Source organism: Camelus ferus, chromosome 9, assembly GCF_009834535.1.
Source record: "Camelus ferus isolate YT-003-E chromosome 9, BCGSAC_Cfer_1.0, whole genome shotgun sequence".
Lineage (NCBI taxonomy): Eukaryota > Metazoa > Chordata > Mammalia > Artiodactyla > Camelidae > Camelus > Camelus ferus.
In genome coordinates this window covers 67,268,411-67,294,520 of record NC_045704.1, presented here as the reverse complement: position 1 = coordinate 67,294,520, position 26,110 = coordinate 67,268,411, and the positions used below count along the sequence as shown (strand labels likewise).

At 48.5% G+C, this 26,110-nt stretch overlaps 1 long non-coding RNA gene across 1 annotated transcript; it reads right to left on the bottom strand.

Moving 5' to 3' along the window:
• Nucleotides 1-20,705: 20,705 nt before the first annotated feature.
• LOC116665895 lies at nucleotides 20,706-24,401 on the bottom strand. Its single transcript, XR_004322671.1, has 3 exons — nucleotides 24,121-24,401; nucleotides 22,345-22,548; nucleotides 20,706-21,516 (listed from the first exon to the last, which is right to left on the bottom strand). It is a non-coding gene; the product is annotated as an uncharacterized LOC116665895 (long non-coding RNA).
• Between the last annotated feature and the right edge of the window lie 1,709 nt (nucleotides 24,402-26,110).

Sequence of the window (26,110 nt, the reverse complement as noted above, 5' to 3'; positions counted from 1 at the left end):
CTCAGCCACCTGTCTCCCCAGTGCCTGGTGTGGCGCTGAGCCCTCCATCAGTGTCTGTTGAATGAATGCATGACTGAGTCTCTGTCACCTTGCAGAGTGCATGTGACAATTAAATAGTGACACCTGAAAAGGCTCTGCAGACTGTAAATGTGTTGGGGACACTTTAGAGTCTCAGAAGATGCAGGGAGGAAACGACTGTCCTAGGTAGGCTCCCTGGATGGTGAAACAAGGTGTTCAGCGGCGAGGCCCTTGGGAGTCAGGAGAACCAGGACGGCTCTGAATGCGACGCCTGGGACCTGGGACTACTGGTGAAGGCAAATGGCATCTGGAGAAATCACTCTGTGTCACATGTGCTCGGAGAAGATCGTTCTTGGACAGCTCAGGTCTGGTCATGTAGCACAGTCATTCAGTCAGGCCCCTGGGCAGTGAGCGAGCACACCTACAGCTTGAGACCAGAGCTTCCTTGTGTTTGTAGCGCTGTTGGATGGAACATGCAGACTTTTGGAACAATAAACTCATAGTCCCCATTAAAGGTGTAGATGAGATTCTGACGGCATTTTGGCAGAGGCCCTGGGAATGTCCATAATCTCCTTGTCAACGATGACTTTGTTGGGTGTGTGTGTGTGTGTGTGTGTGTGTGTGTGTGTGTGTGTGTGTGTGTGTCAGAGAGAGAGAGAGAGGATGGCAGCAAATAGGAAACAAAGTGCTATTTTTTGTGGGCTGAGCACAATCCTCGCTCTACTTCCCTGCCCACCCCCGACCCCGCAGAGCAGAGGTCTGGGGAAGCCGCATTAAAGCACACGACTAAGGCTGGAAACTGAAGTGGGATCTCTCGTTTCCCCGACAGTGAATACAGGCCTCAGGTTCTCGCCACTCCCTTGGCGAGAGAGAGGACTGCCAGAGGGACAGAGATGGAAGGCGCCAGGGCCCCGTGTGAGGGCAGGGTGTGGATGGAGGTGGCTGGTCTCGGACATGTGGAGGTTTGTTGACTGATGGATGAGCAAGTCCCTGTCACCTCATAGGGACATTGTAAAAACTATGCCCTTGATGGCCTTGGTAGTACTGTCATATTGGCAATGGCATTCACCTTGAGGAAGACCAACAAGGAGGCTTTCTTTCTCCCTACAGCCTCCATGGGGCAGATCAGGAGCCCATATGTCTGCAAAAACAGGCAGTCAGAGCGTTCATTAATTAATTAACCATAGGTGTTTATTCAACACTTTTACGGATTAAATTGTGGTCCTCCCCTAGTTCATGTGCTGACTAACCCCCAGTGTGACTGTATTTGGAGACAGGAAGTGATGAAGGTTAAATGAGGTCGTAAAGGTGGGACCTTAATCAGATGGGACTGGTATTATTTTTGATATATTTTTATTGAAGTGCAGTCAGTTTACAGTGTTGTGCCAATTTCTGGTGCACAGCACAGGGACTGGTATTCTTATAAGAGGAAGGGGCTCCAGAGTTCTCTTTCTCCACACGTACACACGGAGGAAAGGCTGTACAAAGACACATCCGGAAGCTCTGCAGGCCAGGAAGAGAGCCCTCACCAAACCCAGCCCTGCCGGCACCTTGATCTTGGACTTCAGACCTTCAGAACTGGGAGAAATGAATGTCTGTTGTTCAAGCCACCCAGCCGGTGCGCTCTGTTATGACAGCCCCAGCAGACCGACACACATATCTACTGTGTGCAAGGTCCTTTGCCTTTGCAGGCTGCAAAAGGGGATCTCTTCCAGGGGCTCACGGTTTCGTCGGGATTTTCCTGTTTGAGTCCCGTTCTTTGAGTCTTTTTAGGTAGAATTTGTTTCTGTGATACTATGCTTTAAGATAAAACTATGGCTTCCCAAGGTACCTCTCATCCTTCATTAAAGGCCGCTCCCTCCTGGTCCTCTTTCTCCCTCCTAAATTGAGAAGTGTGTGCACCCCTGTGGTAAGTGGGAGAAGAGTCATTATCAAGCTTTTGCTGCACAAACTTTCTGCCGTAAATAGACTCCTGTCCCCAGTGACCCCGCCAGGCTCTGGGGGAAACATAAGCGCTGAATTCCCCAGATCGTCCCAGTTTGCTGCAAGAGTGTATTAAAACTCCCTGTCTTTCTTAAAATAAAACCCTAGGAGGCACATACATGACTTCAAGTTTTCTCAGCATCACTGTGAGGTTTTTTTTTTCCCAAGGATTAATTTTCAGAAAGGGTTTGATGGATTTCCCCAAACAAAAAGCTGTGTTCAAAGAGTATTCAAATTGCTGATACAAGGTTTCATGAGCATGATTCTGAGCTGCAGGGAGCTAGAGAGGCTTTAGTTTATACAAACCAAGGTAGGGGCCCCTGGACTGTTGACAAAGTGAACATTGGTATCTGTCACTGTGACCCCCCCCCTCCCCCAGCTGCAGGAACGGTGCCACCCACAGAGCCTTTCATCTCACATTCATGCCCTGCTGGGGAGTGGGATGCGGGGCAAGGGCGCCATGTAACAAAAGACTTCTACGGGCCAACAGAGGTGGATCCAACCACAAGTCTCACGTGGGTCAAGTCTGGGATCAGAGAAACCCGTGGGGGTCACAATTCAAGGAGGTGGCAGGATGGAGCCTGACATAAGGAGAGACTGAGGAGGAAAGGTGCAGCCTTCCCTCTTCATCCTAATTTCTCAGTGAAGGAAGGAAGAAGGAGCAGCAGGATAAGTTGGGCAAAGGAGCCCACCAAGATTTTTTAACTGGCAGCTCTGCTGTTGTGGATTAATAATTCATACAGCGTGATGGGTTAGTGCTCACAGGAGTAAGAGCTCACAAGTGGCGCGTCTCTGCAGCTTAAAGTGGTCCGTGCGAGGAGCTGAAGTAAAACTTCTGCTGGACTCAAATGATGTCTAGTTCATCGTAAAGCAGGCTGCCTACAGAAGAAGTGTAAATGGCCAACCAAATATGAGAGATGTTCATTCTCACTAACAGTTACAGAAAAACAAGTTAAAGATGAGATATAACTTTTTTTTTTTTTTGCTTCCAAGGCAAAGTTCAGAATGTTCAACAGTACCACTTTGGGTTTCCAGTTCAGAGTGAAATGGCCCCACATATTTCCTTCCTGCCTGCCTGGAGGCCTATTGAAATGGAGTAAAGATGTACAAAAGGGACTAAATCCACAGTGGTGTGGAGTGCAGTGGGTGGGGACATCAGCAGAGTTTCTGATAACTTCTGGAAGATAGAAAGCACATAAGACTGAATCACAAAATAACCCACAAAGAGGGAAGCAGTGTCTGAGGTATGGCAGGACATTGTGATGGAAGGAGAGCCGGTTCTAGGAAGGGGAACCGCCTTCCTGGGGGCTCTGGAAGGCATGCCAAGCTCTGAGTTGACAGAGAGGGAAGGCAGGGATGGGAAGTGAGCTGGCTACCAGGTTGACTGTTTGCGGGATGGTCTGTGGAGCAGCTGAGCCAGGTACCCACCTCACTCCCACCAGCTCCTTACAACAGGTGCAGAGCAGCTGACTGTGTACTGGCTGCCTTCCGAGATGAGTCTGCTCTTTAGGGAAATTCAACAGTTTGCCTGGAGAGGCTTAAGGCTCTTTGAGTGAGGGTTGGCCTCCAGAGTGAGGTTTTCCTTGTTTTGGCCCCGAGAAGGGGGCACATGGGGGTGTGGGGAGCACCTCACCTGCCTGATCTCTGCCCTTGTAGCCTGAAGTGAGTGGTGTGAGTCCATATGCTCCACCCACTGGCATATACTTGTGAGTGTGAGTGGAGAAGCAAGGATGGCTGGAGCTTTGGAAATTAATTCTTTAGTCAATAGCATTTACACAATTATAATTGACAAACGCTGACAATTGATTTTCAATTTTCAGAATTAATTTTGTTTATAGACAAAACAAAGACTTAAACATTTAATCTGCTGTCTTAGTTCAGGCTGCTATAACAAAATCCCACAAACTGGGTAGCTTGCAAACAACAGAAGTTTGTCTTCCGCCGTTCTGGAGGCTGGAGGTCCAAGACCAGGGCGCCAGCGTGGCGGAGTATTCCTGAAGGCCCTCTTCCAGGTTGCAGACTGCCACCTTCCTCACGTGGTAGAATGGGCAAGCAAGCTCTCCGGGGCCTCTTTTCCAAGGGCACTAATCTCATTCATGAGGGCTCCACCCTCATGACCTAAGCACCTCCTAAAGGCCCCAGCGCCTAATACCATCACATTGGGAATTAGGATTTCAACATATGGATTTGAGGGAACAGAAACATTCAGATCCTAGCATTGAAGGATTACCTGTGTGTGCACTGTAATAAGATGAAAGGGAAATATAAAAAAAAAAAAAAGTCATGGGATCCAAAAATATTAGAAATAACGTAAGTGTTGTCTTAAGTAAAATGAAAAAACGCAGCAGAAGCTGTGGTACATACTCAGATGACAATGGGACACTGTTAGACCATTCAAAAGTGGTATGTCTAAGCAACTGGGTGATCTTAATGACGTGGTAATGAGGATATGTGTTTCTGTTGTCAATTAGTTAGAAAAAGAAAAGCAAATCGAAACCCGAGAAAAAACAAAAATCAGAGGTAAAATCCTAATCCAAATAAGAAGCAACCGACATTGAGGCACAGCTGTGAGAAGCTGATTCGGGCAAGAAAAGAGGAGTCATCGATTTTGACTTTTGACCGTTCTCTCGAGCGGCTCAGGATTATTTTCCTCCTTGCTTGATTCTTCAGTAAATAATTTTTATACATTTACAGAACTGTAAGAACTGCCAATTGATTGTCAATTTTTAGAATAAAGTTTTAGACTAAGTAAGAAATTGGTTTGAGAATATAATGATTGCAAACCCAATAAACATAAAAAGGAAAGTAGTGATGGCAGAAGACAGGAGGTGAGGGGCGTGTGGAGAGAGTGTAGGGGGAATGAGTAGAGGGGTCACTTCCTCGTTTACATAGTGATGAATCAACTCTAACGTTGAGAAGGTGAGATGCAACAGGGAGAGTCAGAGGATAAGTCAGCCAAATCCTCGTGTACAGGAGTCAGTAAACAGAGAGTTGATACATCAGGAAATTGAGGTGTACACATAGTATTTAGTATTTTGTGGCAACCACTGGAAGAACTAAAATCAAGATGGGCTAAAGCTGGTTACTGGAGGGAGTGGAACCCGGTGAGGAGGGGAAGATTTTTCACAGTGTTATGTACTATTTGAAGGTAAATTTCATCACATCTTGGCATCACTTTAAAAATAAAACTGGAAATAATAATATTGTTACCAAATGTTGGCATTTGTGAAGGAAACAGATCCTCTTATACTCTGCTTGCAAGAGTGAAAATTGAATTGGTCCAAAGTTTTGAAAGGGCAGTTTTATAATATTAAAAAGAACCAGGCTCTCCCTCAAATAATAATATTGTATAAGTTTCCAATCCACAGGAATGGTGTTGGGTGGCAGCTGGCAAACTAGGAGGAGGCAGAAGGATACACAGAGGTTTTCCTTCATCGCACACGAGTGTGATCGTGCATACACGCGCACATCCTGCCACACGTCTCACATATTGACTCACTAAGATGGACGCATCAGCCAGCTAGGTTCTTAAGCGTCCTCCTGTCTCCAGTTTTAATTCTTTATAGTGATCCTCACATGGAAGGCTGTCTCTGGAGGCTTCGCCATCCTCACATGACTCATCTGGGTTTACTTTTGTGGAAGCGACTAACTTGGGAGCTGGGACTTGTCCCTCCTGACAGTGTCTGAGGATAACCACAGTGTTCCAAAGTCCATGGGTGCTGGCCAGCCACTTGGAGGCATGCCCTGGAGTCTGTTTGTCCTCTCCTTGTGGTTACTCAGAAGCAGTTCTGTCTGTGTTCCAAATGTGGTCAGCCTATCAGAGAGGCCGTCCCCATGGCCTGACATGCTCACTCTCCCTGTGCCATCACTGATATTGTGGGAGAGAGAACACCATTGCCTTTGGACGGCCTTGGCAATGGCTGTCCAGCTCGACTGGGGTAGGGAAGCCAGATTCTTGGTGATGAGACTCCTGGGACACGCTTATGGTCAAACTGCATTTTTTTTGAGAGCGTAACAGCTAACACATAATTACTCACAACAGCTCTTAATCTCTGTTTTTGATGAGAAAACTGATGCTCAGCGATGGTAAGGCAGTTAGTTCTCTGTGATCATTCCACTAGAAAGCTGTAACGTATGGGTTAAGATCCAGACCTTCTGATTTCTCATCTTCATTTTTTCACGCTACTCTATGAGATGTTTTTTCCGACTTCTTAGTGTGACAGTTGATAGGATTAGACAGGAAGCTCTCTACTCTGCTCTAGAGTTTCATAGAAATTCCTGTTCTGCATAGTGATGTCCAGCATCTTACTTTGTTAGACTTTGGATTGGATCCTAAGTTTGCTACTTAACAACTGTGTGCCCTTGGTCACGTTCACACAACATCTGTAAGTTTCAGTTTCCTAATCTGTGAGATGGAGATAGTTACCCTCCAGGAAAACCTCACCAGGATTGTGTTGTGAGGTTTAAATGACATACGGTATGTGAGAAACTACGTAGGAGCTCAGAGGGGTGGTGGTGATGGTGGTTGTCAATGCGAAGAAAATTATTCTGAGACATGTTGGACACATTAAGCAGCCTTTTCAAATCTCTTCAGATGACTTCCTAATGAACTGCTTACTCTCCTGCCTTCTAACATGTCAACTCATCTTCACAAAATGACCTTGCTTTTAAGGTTACACCACTTTGTAAAGATAATGTTGAGCAGCAAACTCTCTTGCCAAAAGCCACTGTAGAAGTATTGATATATAGCAGATACCGAGCATTTAGCATATGTGTAATGCCAGCCCGGGATATGAGAAATCTCAGCCTTCTCCCACAAGTGCCCTGCCCTAAACTTTAAAAATATGAAGTAAGAATAATTGAATAAACCATGTTTTAAAGAAGCTATACAAAATTTTAATGATATTGTTCTAACTTTTAGACATATGTATTATTACTTTTTATAGTTTATAAATCACATGAATTGCCTTATTTAATATTTATAATTTGGTATAATTATCCCAGTTTTATAGACTTTGAGAAGTAAAATTTCAACATTTTTTGGACATCTGCTGGGTGTCAGACACTGCGGTTGTAACCCAGGCCGATAAAAGCTTAGTTCTGAGAAGTTCAAAATCTTCTAGGGAGCAGAGACATGATACTTAATACCTATAATAACAGCAGTATAAACACAGCCGGGGGGGGGGGGGGTTGGGGGACGAGGGAGGAACTGGCTGAAGTCATTTGCCTGAGGTTACAAGACTAGTAATTGGCAGCTCTGGGGCTTGTCTTCAGGCCGTCTGAGTTTCAAGTCCTAACAATATAACCTTTCAGAGATGTAAAAACGAAACCGGAGAAAAACTTCAAAACGCATCCATAAATTACGGGGTGGGCAGAAGCACAGGAATATTGTTGAAAGAGTGGTCAAGGGCAGGATATTATAAGGGAGGATAAGACCTCATAGAACATAAAAGCACAGAGGCTACTGGCTTCAGACCCACCCCGGGGCTGTTCTTGAGGTCTGTAATTGCTTTAGGCCCCGCGCCCCCGGGGAAATGCGACTTCGAGTAGGAGGAGCAGGACACAGAAATCGCTTGTGGCTGAGCTAAGCCCCCTCACGTCGCCAAGTTCCCCCTCCTCCGCTGGAAGCCGGGGGCGAGGAATTCTCCATCTCCGGAGGCGTCTTAGGTGAGGGGGTGGAGTGCCCTAGCGACGGCAGCTCCATGTGCTGGAAGACACGCAAGCGGGCTGGCGCGGACTCCACGGGTCAGCGCTTCTCTGTCTCGCTTGCTCCCCTAAACCTTGATGGAAGTCTGAAGACACAATTCACTCGCAGTTACTCAATCTGAGGACAAACAAGAAGTTGCTTCCAATGCAATCGTTTCACTGCGGCTGGCTTCCACTCCCGCTTCCCAGGGGACGCGCTGTGCGCCCTGGGACTTGCTGAGATGCTCCGGGGGCCGGGCCGTCCAGGCGGCGCGGGCTCCCGCGGGAGGCGGCGGCCCAGCAGGCCTGGCCCCCCGCAAGGAGGCCGAGCGACTAAGTCATTCCCTCTGTCCTTTCAGGCGGAGACGGCATTTTGGGCCCTGTGCCAGTGACACAAAGTGCTCTGTCCACTCAGGCCAGGGCCTGGTCCCCCCGGGTAACGCGAGATCTCATTCGCCTGTGCGGCGCAGAACTACAAAATCTAGATGTTGTGTCAAGCCAGTGCCGGGTTCCCTTCGGCTCCCTCGCCGCGGAGGCTGTTACCATGTTACTCTGCGCAGCCTCTGCCACGGCCGCAGCTGATTGGACCACAGCGAACACCTGACCTGGCTGGGCCAATCACAGCCTCTCCTGGGAATTTGGAAGTGGGCTTGGAGACACAGAACGTGTCCCACAAGTTCTTCATTCACCTTTGCTCTGCATTGAAATTGTCCAGGGAATTTTGAAAACACAGCGCGCGCGTGCACACACACACACACACACACACACACACACACACACACACACACTCACACACACCCCTGATCTGTCTGTGGTAGAGCCTGCTCTGTGGCGCCCCCTGGAGCAGCTAGGAGTGGCCCAAGTGCGCGGAGTTGCAGACACACAGAAGAACCAGGTGCACCTTTAGGGAGAAGCTGGAATGAGAGACCCAGGCTCTGGAAAAACTGGACGGTGGTCTTCACCCGTGAGCGCTTTCCGTTTCTGAAATCCAAGCCTCCTCAGGCCTGACTGCAGCTCCTGCCTTTGAATCCTCCTTTTAAAATGTTTCTTCTGAAGCTATTTAAGGACCTTCTGTTATGTACAACAAAACGAACCTTCACCATCCATCACTGGTCGTTGCAACCTGCGTACTTTACCTCAGAAATCTCTCTTAAGTCTCACCTCTGTGGCCTTTTCAGTGGAGTTCTTATCTTTGCCCTCCCTGCGTGGGCTTCTTGGCTTCTTCTATCTCATCCAGGCTCCACATAAAATACATCTGATCCACTTGCCCCCAAACCTTGAGTCATTTACTAGTTCCTCATTACCTGTTAAAAATAACAGAATCGTGCTGTATAAATTGACGTGTAAAAACATCTCCTATGTTATTGGGGGGGATGGATAGGTCAGGAGGTATAGGACCTTTTAAAATGTGATTTAAATATGTCTACCTAGAAATACCTGTATAAATTTAGGAAAAAGAAAGGACATTTCCTAAAGGGTTAGCAGCACTTTCCTTGGTGGGGTGATTTTGGGTGGGCAAAGAGGAAATCTCCTTTGTGAAGTACTTTCTATAACATTTAATAAAGAATGGGGAGTACAGGTAATTTTTAACTTTTTCTATTTTCTTCCAATATATTTTAAAAAATTTCCAAGATCTTTCACGTTCTTGCCCCCATCTACTTCCCAGTATCTCCTCCCACTCCTCTGGGTCACATGCCGTCCAGCTATTCTAAGCTTTTTCTCCTTCCCCAAACACAGCATCCCCTTTCATGGTGCTGCCCATTCTGTGTCTTCCTCCTGAAGTGCCTGCACTCCACTCTTCTTGGAAACACTTCTACTTCTCTTTTTCTTTTTTTAAACTGAAGTATAGTTGATTTGTAGTGTTGTGTTAGTTTCTGGTGTACAGCATAGTGATTCAGTCATATGTATGTGTATATATATATATATATATATACATATAAAATTTTCATATTTTTATTATAGGTTATTACGATATTGAATATAGTTCTCTGTGCTATATTGTAGGGCCTTGCTGTTTATCTATTTTACATACAGTAGTTTGTATCTGCTAATCCCAAACTCCTAATTTATCCCTAACCCACCACCTTTCCCTTTGGTAACCATAAATTTGTTTTCTGTGTCTGAGTCTGTCTTTGTTTTGTACATCTGTTTTGTCTCAGTTTTTAGGATACCACATGTAAGTGATATGTGATATTTGTCTTTGTCTGACTTACTTCGCTTAGTGTGGTACTCTCTAGGACCATCGATATTGCTGTAAACGGCATTAATTCATTCTTTTTTATGGCTGAGTAGTATTCCATCGTGTATATGTGTGTGTGTGTGTGTGTGTGTGTGTGTGTGTATACCACTATTTTTCTTTTTTGATCCAACTCAAATATCTCCTCTGGGAAGCCTTCTTAGACTGATCCAAACCTATCTCATGTCAGAATTAGTTATTCTGTCCCAGTGGCCCCATGGTCCCCTGCTTCTGTGTCTGCTGTAACACCACCAAATTGTGTTATGACTGATGAGATCACACGATTATCTCCTCAAATGGAGGTGCACTCCTTGAAGGTGAAGCATGAGTCAACTTATTGAACTCTGTTTCTTCTGTATCTAGCAGACAGCTGGACTAATACAGCTGCACAGAAAAATCTTGGTTGGCTGAATGAGCGAATGAATGAATGGGTGAACGGGCTCTTGCACACAAGGCAGATCTATGATGCGGCTGCAGCCTCCCCTGCCTCTCCTAGAAAAACCTAACCAACTAGAATGCATCAGAGCCCTGACCCTGAGCCAGTCTCAAGCACAGAGCTGTTGCTTTTCACCAGCTAGCCGGCTCCATTGCCAAGCCGCAATGGTGACGGTTGACGTGACACTTTAAACATCATAAAGATCAATAAGAAACGTGTTTCTAGTGATTAGTGACTGACAAGAAAATCAAGAGGCTCTGCCTATTCTGAAAACGGAGTGATAGACCAGTGCTGATTCTGTGTCAGAACTCACTACTCCCTCTCCCCCAGCATCTAAAGAGAGTTCTTTAGTTGCACAGACCCTGACTTCTCCCTTCTTCCAAAGAGGAAGGATCCTTGTTGCTGGGAGAGAAGCTAAGTTAAGCTGCATAGTCCAGTCTTCAGGGAGGAGGAGAATGGGAGTGGAGGAGGAAAGGCAGGGCCTGAGGGGTTTTCTTCAGAGATATGAGGAAAGCCGCTGGGAGCCACTCTGAGCAAAGGAGACAGAAAAGAAAATTTAGTAAATGTTTGCAGGTTCCTATCTATGTCTGGCTTCTGTAATGATTTGTATGAGACATGAACAAAGAATGGAATTCCTTTAAATTATATTTTGGCTTTTGTCCTGTGCTCCTATAATGTGACACTGTCCCAAGGCCAACACACAAGGGTTTGGGTTTTGTAAAAGTTAGAAGTGGACAAGAAGGAGCTGCAAAAAGACAAAATCATGCCTTTCACTCAGAGCTTTGCCAGCCCCATAGCTGCCTCTGGCAGAGAGAATGGAACCGGGGCGAGCAGAGGCAGTGAGGTACCAGAACTGGTAATGCTGGCTGTGGGCAGGGAGATGGCATGGACAGTGAGGCACTGCATCGTGGGGGTCGGGGTGGAGGGCAGCCCAAACAAGGCACTGTCCTCACCATTCCTGGGGCTCTCAGGCCAAGGATGTCCTGGAGTCCATGGGGGTGGGTTGGAGGGAGAAACTCAGGGGAAACTCAGTTTGGAGCCAGGTTAGAGCTTGATGTAGGTTCCCTGGGGGCAGTCTGAAACTAGACAGGCTTCTTCCCAGATCAGGGATGCCCCAGAAGCTGCCAGACCACTGTGTCATGGAGCCAGCTACTAGCAGGTGGTGGCTCTGCGGCAGCTGGGGTTTCTAATATCTCAACAATAGTTTACTCAAAGATAAACCTCTGGGATACACTCCAAATCTCTCCCAAAGTGGCTGCAGATCTTAAGATCAGAAGGGGAAGATCCTGGGTCAAGGCCAACATTAGATAGATAGCAATTACATGAGGGTAATTAGCTGTGGGAGAGGAGCTCTTGGTTGTAGCAGCCCCTGTGGTCCAGGCTTATGATCAGCTTTGCCCAAAGCTGAGGGTGGGCAGGGGGATCACAAAGGTAAAGCAAGGTGGTTGACGAAGGGGGGCACTTGGGTGGGAAGCAGTGGGCTGCACTGGACTGCAAAAGCCCGAAGGCCCGAGGTTGAGGCCTTGCCACTGCTGACGTTGCAAACAATATTGGGCTCTCAGTTTTCCCATATGAAGAATAAGACCCCCGATATCTTGTACACGAAGGTGTTTGGCACATTCATTTACTTGTTCATTCTGTAAAAACTTGGCCCATGCTTGTTATCTGAGTCTATCCCTCCGTCTCAGTGATTGTTATCTCTGGTATGTAAGCAAGACTGAACACCTGTAGACTGAAGGGGCTCAATCCCACTTGAAGACTCTGCTCTTGTGTCTCCTTTTGGGCCCTCTGCCCATCTCCCACTTTCTCTATCAGCTCATTGCCCGGGAGGCTGGCCTTCAGGGGCTGTGCGAGGGCTCCTCGCCCTGGGCTTGACTTGGGTTCGGCTGGCAAGCACTGGTAGGAGGTCCTCCAGATAAGCTGGAGGAAAGTGACGTGGGGTGTCTCTCCAACCCCCTCGCTGATGGCCTGACACCTGCTGAGTTCCTTCACGGAAGGCTGCAGCTCCCATTGTAGGACCTTTCCTACAGCTACGGTTCTCACTGGGTTCAGAGAAGTGCTCCCCACCACACCTTCACGCCTGGAAGTGGTGACAGACTGTTGCCAACCCTGGACTTCCCTTGACCTAGCTCAGCTCTTTGTAAAGAGTCCCTTAATGAAGCCTCCTTAGTCAGCCTTTGAGTGTGTGTGCCATCTGTCTCCAGCTGGAACTCTGACTCACACACTCTCTGAGTTGGACCTGGGGAATTTCTGAAATTCCATTCAACATTTATCTTAACAAAAAGGGTTTTGAGCAACTACTTTATACTAATGATAAATACTGAAGGACTTAATAATATCTAAACATTTTTGAGCGTCTGGTATGTGCCAGCTAACGGACTAAACAATTTGTATAATTTAATCATCACAATAGTCTTGTGGTGATGTGTTTCTAAACCTCTTTTCAGGTATGGGAACCAGCGCTCATTATAATTAAGTTCCTTGCCTGAGACTCCATCACTAGTAAGTAGAAGAGGCAGGATTCATAACCAGATGGGTTTCACTTTTAAACTTATACTTTAAACTTCTTCTCTTTATGGTCTTTTATATACAGTGATACTTATGGTAGGGTGTTCAGTGAAATAAAAAACAGAAGGAGAGAAGAACTCATGTGCCAAGAATTGGGTACAGAACACTAGGCTCTGTTTTCCTAAATTTAGACTACTAGAAGCACAAACCTGCACAGACAACTAACTGGATGAAAAGCTTATCAGGTGAACTAGGGGCGGGGGAAGAGGTTTATGGAGGGGTGAGTACCATGGTCAGTGACATGTTTAGCAAATAGTCCCCATCCTCCCCAGAAGCCTGATGCACGGTGTTTGCCAGTTGCTGTGGTGCAAATACTCCCACCATGGCCAATGTCAAGCCGCCAATGTGGCATCACTGGATGGGACATGGGGAAGAGATGTGCAAAACTGGCTCTTGAGAACAGGTACCAGCCTGCTGCTGTGCACAACCGAGTTTATGTACAAGGGCAGGGAGTCAGGAAACAGCATGGTGTGTTTGGTGTCCTCTAGGTTGATAAGATTTGCTACAGCACAAGGAATGAGTGGCAAGGGAAATTGGAATGGGAACAGGGATGAGACAGGAGAGAAGGTAGAAAAGACTGTGGGAGGGGACTTTGGCTGGAAGGCTGGAGCTTCACTGACCAGTTTGGTACCCAAATTTGAAATGTGGCTGGTCCAAACTGAGATGTGCTGTAAGTATAAACTATATAGTAGGTTTTGAAGACTTAGTTAAAGAAATATAAAGTATCTCATTAATATTTTTGTGTTGATTACATGTGAAAATGATAATATTTTGGATATGTTGAATTAATCACATACTTATAATTCATTCCATCTATTTCTTTTTACTTTTAAAAATGTGGCTACCAGAAAAGGCCAGCCTACATAAGTGATTCGCATTGTATTTCTTTTAGACATCTTTGGGCCAGAGAATTTGAACTTTATTCAAAGGCAACAGAGAGTCTTAGAAGAGTTTTAAACAGATGCGGTCTGCTTCCCATAAAGATGCATCTGGTGCCCTGTAGAGTTTGTTGAGGCCAAGCTGGAGGAGGGAAGCTGGAGAGGGTCCAGGCCAGAAAGCTGTGGTGCTGAATGAGGCAGAGGAAGTAGGGATGCAGAGGAGGAGAGCAGCCTGGATGGGACAGGGTGGGCCACTGTATGTGGGAGGCGGACAGAGGAAGGAATCGAAGGGGATGTCCATTGTCTAAATGGCAGTGGTATTAACAGAAATAAAAATGCAAGGGCATGAAGATTTCTTGGGAGAAGATGATGAGTTCCGTTTCAGACATGATGAGTCTGAGGTGCCAGGGAACTCGCAGGTGTCCAGCGGTACAGGGGTCTGGAATCTGTCAGCACCGTCTAACAGATTTACCCCAAATCAACCGTCTCCTGCCACCTCTACTGCCACTGCTTAGTCCCGCCGCCGTAATACCCTTTTAGAATTGTTGCTGCAGCCTCCAAGCTGGTCTCTTTGCGGATGCATTTGCCTTGCTTTTTCTCAGGTCTCAATCAACAGGCAGAGTAGTCTTGTTAAAGGCATATCGGAACACGACATGCTTCCCCTCCCAGCCTGCCAGTGAATTCCACAGCACGCAGAGTTGTGCCGCTCTGCGCAGTGGCCGAAGGCCCTGTGTGACCTGGCTCTGCTGCTTGAGCGCCTAGTGCCCTCTCCCTCATCGACTCTGCTTTAACCACACACGCTGGGCTCCTCGATGTTCCTAGAACTCACCAGAAGCCCTCCTTGCCTCAGGGCCTTTGCACTTGGTCCTCTTCCCTTGGATTTCTGATAAGCTGTCTCCCTCACCTTCTTTGGGTCTTTACTCAACTACCCCTTCTCCATGTAGCCTCCCTGCTCACCCCATCTAAAATGACAGCCCACTCTCTCCTTCCCTTCTTTATTTTTTCATCAGCTCTTCCCGCTATGAACCATACCATCAATGTTACTTATTTATCCTATTTCATGTCTGTGTCTCTCATTAGAGCATAAGCTCTGTAAGGCAGAAGCTTTGTTTTATTCTCTGCTGCATCTCCGGACCTGGAATGGTCCCTGGCACACAGTAGTAGATATTGAACTAGTATTTGTCAAATGAATGAATAAACTGCAGGATACCAACAGGGCGAGTGCATAAGGCCTGGAAACAGACCTGCCCTTGGAATCCCAGGTCTGACGCTAGTCATTTTGACCCTGGGCTCGTTATTTAACAGCTCTGAACCTTAATTTCCTCATCTGTGAGGTGGAGAGATTAACAGTATCTCCCACAAACGTCGTTGTGAGGATGCATCCAGTCAAGAGATATTTATGTATTTATGTTTTTAATGTAAAATTAAATTCATGAGTTAATAATGACACTTTAAAAAATACTGGTCAGCAACTAAAGAGAGAGAACCAATTCACTGTCTTGAAAGCTAAATAAATAGAAAAGAAAAGAAAAAAGATATTTATGGACCCTGTTGCATGTGCCAGGAGCTGTGTTTAAGTGGGGATTGGATGAGAGGATATATAGAAGATGTTGCCATTGTGTCTGCCATATTGGAAACCCTCAGTACGTGTCAGCCTTTGGTGAGCATCAGCAGGGGAAGGAGCGTTAGGCAGTCGGGAGAAGGGCTACGTGAGACACCGGGCTGGGAGTGAGCGCGCTGGCCCCGGGGGAGGAGGTGCGGGAGGGGACTCTGCTGACCTTGCTGAATTCACAGGGATGGAACCCTGTGGTAGGGGGAGCCGGGAAGCAAGCTGGACTATAAAGGCTGGTTAGGGAGTGGAAGGGGAATTCTGGTGTCGTCATCGTCATCAGCATACCAGTGCCAGAATCCTGAAGAACTGCAGACACAGACTCTCCCTGAGCACGAGTCATTCCTCCCAGGAGTGGCGCCGTGGGGCCCCCCTGCGAGGAGCGAGGGGCTCTGAGAAGAATGTTATAACTGGGCAGGGCCCACCAACTTCAGATGGGATGAGGGTTGGCCTCCCAAGTCCTATGCCTCACTGCTTGAAAATCCCACGAAACAGCTGGAGCCTCGCTCTGCGTGGCAGTGGACACGGCTCTTTGTCACCAGCCAGGTGGTGTGCAGATGAGGGTCAAAGCACTGGGAGGTCACAGTCCGGCAAGACGACTCTGCTCTTTCCCTCCGACCCAGCCCGGCTCTGACCCTGGCCACCCTGGGCTGTGCCTTGCTCTGGTCTTCCTGGTGGACTGTGCTGGAAGACTTCTCGGGGACATTTGGAAGAAGCCCCTGCCCCTCCCCTCAAGGCCAGGCTCTGGGGATTCGGGAGCCTGGGACAGTAGTTATTTCAGTGACATGAACCCCTCAGGCACTCCGGCTCCTTCGATGTCCATAAAGTGTTTCCCTCAGAAGGCTCTGTGGTGCCACAGTGTCTGAGCACAAAGCTGGGGGCCCCACTGCGTTGTGGGACGGCAGGCCGCGAGGTCAGACCCTGAAGTGCAGCCTCTTGCTGCCCACCCAGGTAGAACAGAAGCCACAACCGTAAGGTCCGTGCGCCCCTCCGTGCAGCCCTCCACAGCGCAGGCTGCATGAGAGACACGTGCAGCTCAAGGATCATTATAAAGTGCACTCACTCCTGCAACCACCACCTCGGCCCGGTGGTGGGGGGACCACGCTGCACCCCAGCATCTCCCCCTCATCCCTTTCTGACTTCTGTCCCTTGCCTCCATCCAAGTTAGTCACTGCACTGACTTCTGGAACAGCCATTTCCCTGGTTTCTGTATTTGTTTTTGTTTTACAAGGCAGCCTAGTGCAGCAGTAAGAACGTGGACTCTGGAGGCAGAAGATGTTCTTTTTCGTCTCCAGGTCCCTCTGCTCGCTGGCTGTGTGTCCTCGGGCAGAGTTCTTTCTCTCTCTGGGCTCACTTTCTCATCTGTGACGTGAGGATCGTGAGTGAATGAAGCTGATGAGCTGTTTAAAGATGAAACATGTGTCCGTCCGTATGACGTGTCCAGAACCGTGCCTTAGTTTCTGCAGCTGCCCTTCGCAGTATGTCACCTGAATACACACCCCGCAGCAAGCACGGTCTAGCTTGCTAGCTTTTGAACTCTGTGTGAATGGAATCGTACCATATAACCAGCCAACAACCAGATAGCTACAAGGCCTACGTGTTGAAAGCAGCAATGATGGTGGAAAAGGAAAAGAGTGTGCCAGTGGCTGAAGCTCTGGAAATAGGAGAAGCCTGTCGTTTTGGGCAGGGCCATGAGGACAAGGATACTTGGAGGTGGCGTAAGCAGATAATGGGGATTTACACTCAGCAGGGGGGTGTAACAGAGAGAACACAGCCTGGGTCCCAGGAGTGGGAGGGGCTCTGGGGACTGAGGCAACCATCTGTCCCCTCCCAGCACCTGGCACCCAGCGTGGGTCCATGGCAGGGGCCCTGTCTCCACTCAGCCTCTGGGTGTGTGGCGCCACACCTCCGTTCCCGACTGCAGGTCACTGCCCGCACAATAGGTGTTTCCGTTCCAGCGCAGCCTGGACGGTGCTCGGAGCCTCGTGGGCCTCTGTCTCTGGGAGGAACCGCCCTGTGCTTGGGGAACAGGGAGCCCCAGCTCCCAGCTGCACTGTGGGTAGAGTTAAATGGAAAATGGCAAGTGATTCAGCAAACGGGCACTAAATACTTAGAAGGACCAAATACTTCATTGAATTGATGTATGTTTTTGCTCTCCCTGGGTCTGCCCGCTCGGGCCTCACACTCAGGGGTGCTTCTCCTGCAATTTCTGTTTATAGAAGAGGGGGCGGAGGCAGGGCACTCACTCGAGCTCACATGGCTGATACGTGCAGGGGTCTCGCCCCCTCCTTGTTCAGTAGTCCTGGTTCTGCTCCACGGCTGTGTGGACACACTGCTGACCCTCTGTGGGTTTCAGTTTCCCTGCTTGTGAGGGGCAGGCCTGTGGGCCCCCGGGCTCCCCATTCCCTGATTCACTGCCCTTCAGCGAGGCCTCTGGGCACCCGGGGGCTCCAGGAGAAATCATACCGTGGCCTTCGGCCTCCTCAGGGAAATTATAGTATATTCAGGGACACGCTGATAATACAGGACAGTGAATAATTAATTTCCCAAAGCGTGATTCAGACCAGAATGTAAATAAGGGCTCTGGGAAGGCAGCTGACCAAGTCTCGCCTAGTGGAAAAATGGATCATCTGGAAGGAGGAGCAAATCCTCCTTAGGAGTGGCTGAGAATTACTTCCCCGTTAGGCCAGGGTCAGACACACTTGTCTGGCGGACAAGTCATCGCCATCTGGCTCCCGGGGGCCCGAGCCGCCCCGCCCCCAGCGGGAGCGCGGCGCAGCTGGTGGCCGTGCCTCATTGCAGCGGCAGCATGAGCACTTAAGAGGGTGTGTTTGTTTTTTCTCCACATAATGCACTTCCTTGTGTTGAAACATTTTTCTCCGCGGGCCTATGCGAGGGCTGAAGAGGATGTATGGTGAGAAAGCAGAGGCCCAGAAATAGAGGGCTGGTTGGGGTTGTGCAGAAGTCACTGAGTGAACCTGGTGACAGAGACGGCGCACTGGCTGGGGCTGCTTTCTTCAACTATAAGGAACTAGTTGTGAGAAACCCAGTTTGACCAGGTTGGAGCCATGACACCAGGGAATGGAAACACTGGAGACAGGATTTTCAAATGTCGAGCTTGGGTTCCTCCGAGTGAGCTGAAGAATGAGTCTTAGGTTTGTTTGGACTCACTACTGTGGTGTCTCAGAGTCTGTCTGTAACTTGTATGACATTTCACATCGTCACTACTGTGGTGTCTCAGAGTCTGTAACTTGTATGACATTTCACACGATGTGGCATCTAGTTATTTATAACCTGGTTTTCTCTTATGTTAAACAGTCCGCAGCCTGAGCTCGGGGAAGATGCATCTGTCTTCTGTGCAGCCCATGTCTTCTGTGCATAGGGCTGAGGACCTCTGTACATAAATATCCAATTATTAAATCACAATATTGTGTCTTTTCTCTCATTAGCCAGGAACATTTATTTCATTCAAATGGTTTTCTAAAATACCTCCCTATATTACAAAGGCTTATGTCCTTAATAAGTAACCGGCACTTACAAATCAATAATAAAAAGACAAAATACCCGAAGAGAAAAGTTGACCAAAGAGGTAGACAGACAATTTACAAAAGAATTTAGAAAAGAAACAGCACCAATGGCCATGAAACACATGGCAGTTGCTTGATCTCCGTGTCAACAATGAAGGCTACTATTCCACGAGGTGGAGAAACAGGGACTCTCTTGTACTGTTAGTGGGAGTGTAAATTTATAGCACCCTCCTTGAGGGCAATTAAGCAATAATAATTCAGAATTTAGAATTTACATGATCTTTGACCCAACAATCCAAGGGATTTGTCCTGTGAGAATAATCAGATAAGGGTACTGAGCTTATGTGAAAGAATATTAATTGCAACACTAATAATAGTTTAAAGGCAAATAAGTCAAGCTTTTGTCATAGTGGTTTGGTTAAATAAATCATGGTGCAGCCATGCAATGGAATATTATGCAACTGTGAGAAGAGGAGCAAATCTCTAGATCTCTGTGCTTCTACAGGGAAAACGCCCATCCATCCTTCCTTTCATTCTTTTATTCAACAAGAAAATAGTAAAAGAGTATTACCAAACCATTAACAGCAATTATCACTGGATCAGGTTAGACTTTTCAGTAACTTTCACATTCTATTTCATATTTTGAAGATTTTACAATGAGCAGTGTGGTGTTATTATTCTTGTAACAGCAAAAACAATAGATATTGTGAATTTGGGGGAAGGTTTTTTTTTTTTTTCTTGTTGATTCAAAGAGCAATATGAGAGATTTACCCCTGCTGGCATTTGGAGAACATGGTGCCCGTATGGGATAACTTTTCACCTGAGGCATCTTGGCTTGGTGGCAGAGCCTCGCATCACATGGAATTTGTCCTGCATATTTGACCCCATCTTTCACTAACTCCCAAGAGACACTAGATAACATTTTCATGGTCCATTCCTGCACCAGCAAAGGGGAACAAATTCCATTTAATTTCTAACCATTGGAGGATAAGAATTGTGTGGGTAAATGAAGTCTGCAAATAATAAACATCTTATCCATTCATTTTATCTCTTCCACCTACACTCCTTTCAATTATTCTTTTGTACTCATTACTAAGACAAAATCAACTGATCTCCAGTTTCTCTTGTGCCCTCCCCATGTGCTCTTGGCCTGACTTATTCTTAGAGACCTCTTGTCCATTCCTTAATCACTAATTGCTTTTCTACCTAATCACAAAAGGTAGAAGAGTTAATCCATTAACTATTACAAGTTGACACTTTTCCTTGCATTGACGGCATGCTCATGTCGCTGTGGCTCCTGGAACTTCATCCTTTTCCCGTCTTAGGAAACCGTAAGCACCACTGCATTGGTATCTTTATGTTGATCGGATCTGCTAAGCTGGAAGTGGCAAAAGCTCTGGATGCCCTGCTAGGATACTTGTGTTCCAGAGGGTTGAAGATGAACCCTACAGAGATTCCAGGCTCCAGCCACACTGGTGACGTTTTGGAGCTCCAGCATTCTGGGCTATGCTGAACGTCCTCTCCAAGGCAAAGGCCCAGTTAATGCATCTGTAGTTCTTACTACCAAGAAAGAAGCACAGCTCTTGGGAAGTCTTTTCAGGTCCTGGAGGCAACGTATGTTGCACTTGGGGAAACTGCGCCATCACATGGCTGGCAATTTTGACTTTGTCCCAGAGCAAGAGGTCCAGGCTGCAGTACAAGTGGACCTGCCACTTGGGCCACGTGAACTGCAAAATCCCCCGGTGCTGGAGGTACCTGTGGTAAATGGGAGCGCCCTGTGGTGTCTCTGACAAGTTCCACTAGGGGACTTGCAGTGGAGAGCTGGTTCTGGTTCTGGAGCAAGCAAGGATGTGCTATCTGTTGCAGGAAATTATGCACCTTTTGAACGGCAGCTCTGGGCAGGCTGCTGAACATCTTGCCGGAAGTCATCAGATACAGATGCATGCAGAGCTTCCTGTCATGGGGGTGTTGTCATTCCCACCAAGTCGTGAGGCTGGGGTGGCCCAGCATAGTTCATCTCACAGTGGTCATGGCACAGCCAGGACCGGGCCTGGGCAGGCCCAGAGGGCATGAGTACGCTAACTGACCGAGCTGAACGTGGTCACCTACTCACAGATCACTTGTGTTGACGCCTCTCTCTAAGCTGACACCAGTGGCCAGGGAGTTCCCATGACCAGTTGGCAGAGGAGGAAAAGAAAGTCCAGGCCTGGCTCACGGAGGGGTTGACTGGGTCTGTCGGTGTGAACGGACTGTGCTGCGTTACCTTGCTGCTCACGGGGGGCTGTGAGGAGAGCAGGAGGGCAGGAGATCATCCTCCCAGGGCAGAGCTTCAGGCAGCGAACTGCTCAACCAGGTCGTGGAGAGAGAGAAATGGCTTTAGCTGAGGCTGCGCTGTGAGACCTGAGCTGTGGCAAGTGGTTTGGCCGCTGGGTCAGGGGTTTGGATGAAGCAAGATCGGAAGATTCGGGAGGAGGTGAGACGGGAGGAGAGCGTGGTGGGGGCCGCCGTGCAGGGATGTTGCATCAGATGTGAGTGCCCACCAAAGAGGACTCTGATGGTGGACAGGGTGACCTGACCTGTGGGTGGAAGACAGCCCGCGTCAGCCTTCCCAGTGCCAGCACGAGGGGCCTGTGACCGGAGTCACCAGCAGTGGCAGAAACTGGGGACAACTGTGCACTCAGCCTGGCAGAGCAAGTGATCCTGATCACCATGAGGCGGCAGGATTGCCGCTGCATCCTGGGGACGGGGAGGAACAGGTTTGGAAATGAGGGGACTTCCTGGGGGGCATATTTGGTGTCCAGCTGTCCCTGTAGATGGGCAATTATAACAACTATAACCTGCTAGGAGCATGGTAACCAAAGGGATAAAAGTCTGTGTCATTTCAGCAAGCAAGCCACCTAGGCCAGCAGAAGTGCTTGTAGCGGGTGGGAATCTAGAAGAACGGTGGAGGAAGGAGAGGACTAGTATCTGGCCAGCCTAGGGACCAGTGCGGCACTGCCTCCTGGCGCTTTGCTTCTCATGGCCCCACCGGCCACCCTCTTTGGAAGACGGCTGTCTGGTGACTGCACTGCCCTGCAGGGCCCAGAAGTGCCTGGGGGTGTCCATCACCTCAGGGTCTCCCTTAGCCAGGGGCCGACAGAGCTGGCGAGCACAGAGTCCAGGTCCCTGCCTCAATGGGGACAAACCGCCAAGTCTTTCCCTTGTGACTTCGCCCGAAATCTCACAGCCTTGCCCCCTGCCCTTTCCCTCGTCTGCTTCCCTCACTCCCGCCCACTTTCTTCCAGGGCCTGTCTTACAAGGTCACTGGCCCTGGAGTCGTCCTCTCAGAGTCTGCTCGGGGCCACCTCCCAGCCCTTAGGTAGTTAAAGAGGGGGCAATAATGTTCACGGTCACTGGGCACTTACCGTGTACGAGGCCGTGGTGCGAGCGCTGACACGCCCTGCCCTCTGCCCCCCGGAACCACGCCCGGGAAGCGGGTGAGTTACAACCTCTCGGTGGCGCAGAGCTCAGCAGGCGAAGGGTGCAGGCGCTGGAGCCTGACCATCTGGAGTCCAATTTCGGTTCTGCCGAGACCGGCTGTGTGGCCTTGGGCAGGTGACTTTCCTCATCTGTAAAGTGGGGATTAGAGTAGAGTCTCCTTCACAGGCTGGCTGTGAAGACTTGATGAGTGAATGTAAAGCACTGGAGCGCTGCTTTGTAGCTATTTGTTAAATGAGCAAATACTTCACATAAGGTGCCGTCGAGACTTCGAAAGGTTAATTAATTTGCTCCAGTTCACCCAGCTGAAACGGCAAAGCCAGGATTCAAACCCAGATCTGTATGATTTCAAAACCCAGTCTCTCTTTTTTTAAATTTTATTTTATTGAGTTATAGTCTGTTTACAATGTTGTGTCAATTTCCTGTGTAGAGCACAATTTTTCAGTTATACGTGCACATACGTATATTTATTGTCGCCTTATCACCATGAGCGACCACAAGATCTTTTATACGTTTCCTCATGCTATGCAGTATAATCTTGTTTATCTAGTCTATATATGCCTGTCAGTATCTACAGATTTCAAACTCCCTGTCTGTCCCTTCCCACCCCCCTCCCCCCTGGCAACCACAAGTTTGTATTCTTTGTCTATGAATCTGTTTCTGTTTTGTATTTATGTTCATTTGTGTTTTCTTTTCTTTCTTTCTTTTCTTTTTTCTTTTTCTTTTTTTAGATTCCACAGATGAACAATCTCATATGGTGTTTTTCTTTCTCTTTCTGGCTTACTTCACTTAGAATGACATTCTCCAGGGACATCCATGTTACTGCAAATGGCATTATATTGTCATTTTTATGGCTGAGTAGTATTCCATTGTATAAATATACCACATCTTCTTTATCCAGTCATCTGTTGATGGACATTTAGGCTGTTTCCTTGTCTTGGCTATTGTAAATAGTGCTGCTATGAACATTGGGGTGCAGGTGTCTTTTTGAAGTAGATTTCCTTCTGGATATATGCCCTGGAGCGGGATTCCTGGGTCATATGATAAGTCTAGTCCTAGTCTTTTGAGGAACCTCCATACTGTTTTCTACAGTGGCTGCACCAAACTGCATTCCCACCACTAGTGTAGGAGGGTCCCCTTTTCTCCACAGCCTCTCCAGCATTTGTCATCAAAACCCAGTTTCTTAACTATCACTCTGTGCCACGTCCAGTCAGGCCTGTTGCCCCTTACTTCATGTGACTATATTTCGACAGGCCCACTTTTCTCCAAGGCTGCCCACCCCTGGCTTGTCTTTGTGGGGGGCGACCGGAAGAACCTGGGTCTCCCTGTGGCCGCCCCTGGGTGAGGCCCGCTCTCTGTCACCGCGGGCCATGTCTTGTCTTGGAGGGGCTGCCCTGCGTTAATTCTCAAGGGACTCTCTCCCCAGACCTACGTCTTCTTTATTTCATCGTCTGCTTCCCACCGCACACACCTCCCAGAAAAGCAGAGGGAGCCTCTCCTTTACCACTGAAGTAACACCTGATGAGTATCTTTTTTCTTTTTAATTCAAAAAGCCTTTTCTCTATTTTCCCAATTGCCAAAGTGAAAGAGATAATAATTTAAAACATATGGAAACATGTAAGGGGGAAGGGAAGTGAGAAAACTCTCACTTGCCACCCATGTGACCTTCCCAGGCTGCTTCGCCCACCCAGGCCTTGACTCACCGGGGCCGTCACGGCCTCCTGCTGGACTCCGGGTGACACACCTGGCAGGCTTGGCTAATGTCCTTATAAGGCAGCTGCTGAGCTGGCCCGGCCGCTTCCCTGGCCTGGGCTCCACCAGGGCGATGAAGCAATGTCCCCGAGCCGGGAAGGGCGGGGAACAGCTCACTCCTGATTCTCCGTAGCCCCACTCAGGCGGCCCTGCTTCCTCTTCTGTTGGTTTGAATGTGGGAGTTCTAACTACAGGCGACTCTTAAGGATGAGGCCATTTATGTCCATGCTGTTCGCTGAGCGACACGGATTGGGAAACTGCTGTGCGCCGGACTCTTTATCTCAGGGGGTCACTGTTTACAGGAAAGGGGACAGACAGATCCAGACGCGGTGGGGAGCTTCCAGGCCGCCCAGGGTCCAACATGACAGTTTTGTTATTTTTCATTTTTGTAAGGCCTTCCAGGTCCACGTAGGTCCCAGGACTTGGGAAGGGAGGTGACTCCCTCAGTTAGAACGGAGAAGGGTCACTGAATATTTAATGTCGCACGTGCCAAACCCAGCACTCACGTACATCACCTCACTCAGTTCCCAAGGGGACCTGTGAAGTAGGTCTTTGGGGTTACAGTGGAATTTCCCTGAAATGTCGCCTCTGATTTACCTTGCTTTTCTCTAGATCCCAAAGTCAGCCAGGACGAGGCCCCTTGGGTTATTTCCATGGTAACCTCAAAGGGTGTTTTCTGTTTTTCAACCTTCATACTGATGGCTCAGGGAGGTCCCGAAGGCTGCCCCTCTGCTCAGAACCCAGATCAGCTGCTCCCGCCAGTGGCAAGTGCTTGACTGCCTGGCCACCCACATCCGCCAGGAACCCTGGAGCCCAGAAGACCTTGCCAACCTCCGACTCCCCCTCCCCACCTTACGCCAACATGAGAGGAGGTGGGGAGGCCCCGGCCCCTTCTACAGCGTTACCTCTGGGCTCCCTCCCGGTTCACACCGCATCAGCTGACTCCTTCACTTAGTCTGCCCGGGATCCAGCTTCTGAGCCAGGTGAAAAACCAAGGTCAAGTTGATGCCAGGGGTTTCCTAGAGCTTCACCTTCTTTGGAAAAGAAGGTCGTTATGATCCCTCTAGATCAGCTCCCCCCGGGTTGTCCTACCTCCGCTTTCACATCTCTCAGCACACGTTTGTCTCTTGGACAGCCAGGAGGAAACGGCACCGGAAGACCTGGAAGCACATCAGCTGGCTTCTCTGGGCGCGAAATGTCAACCAGCCTCCCCTCTGCCCGCTTCCCCTTCCTCGCCCACCTCCATCCTCTCCGTATGTCTCCACTCTGGCCACACTGGTCTCCTTGCTGCTCCTTAAATGCCCAAGGCTAGAGTTGCCAGATAAGAAGACAGAATTCCCAGCTAAATTGAATTTTCAGATAGACAACAAATTTTTTTTAGTGTTATGTCCCAGATTAAATCACTTGTTGTTTATCTAAACTTTAAATTTAACGAAGTGTCCTTGTCACAGGACAGTTGGGAAGCATAAATGAGATACGTGTCAAGCACATAACACCAAGTCTGACCCCTGGCAAGTGTGGAAGAGAAGACAGTTGCGAATGCTCCTGCCATCACAGCCACCCTCCTCCTGATCATGCAATTCCCCCGCCGTTGCCTCCTCGATTTTTATTGACTCTCAGCTGATGATCATTTAAGAAAAAAAAAGTGATCTTGTTTTTTTTCTTTTTTGGTAATCATTGCAGTCCACGAGAGTGATGAGAGGAGAGCTGCTGGTGGGTGAGCCTTGGGTGTTGAAAGGCCAGCGACACTCTCCTGTCCGTGGAGTCACTCGCCCCTCATGCAGCCTCAGCAGCCTCACCACAGGAGAATGCAAACCCAGCCCTGGCGCGGGGATAAGTCTCTGCGCTCCAGGGGCTCTGAGGTTTTGGGAAATAGTGTAAAAGCCAGGGTGTCACAGGCTGTAGTCACTGAGCACACAACACAGCACAGGGTGTACCAGT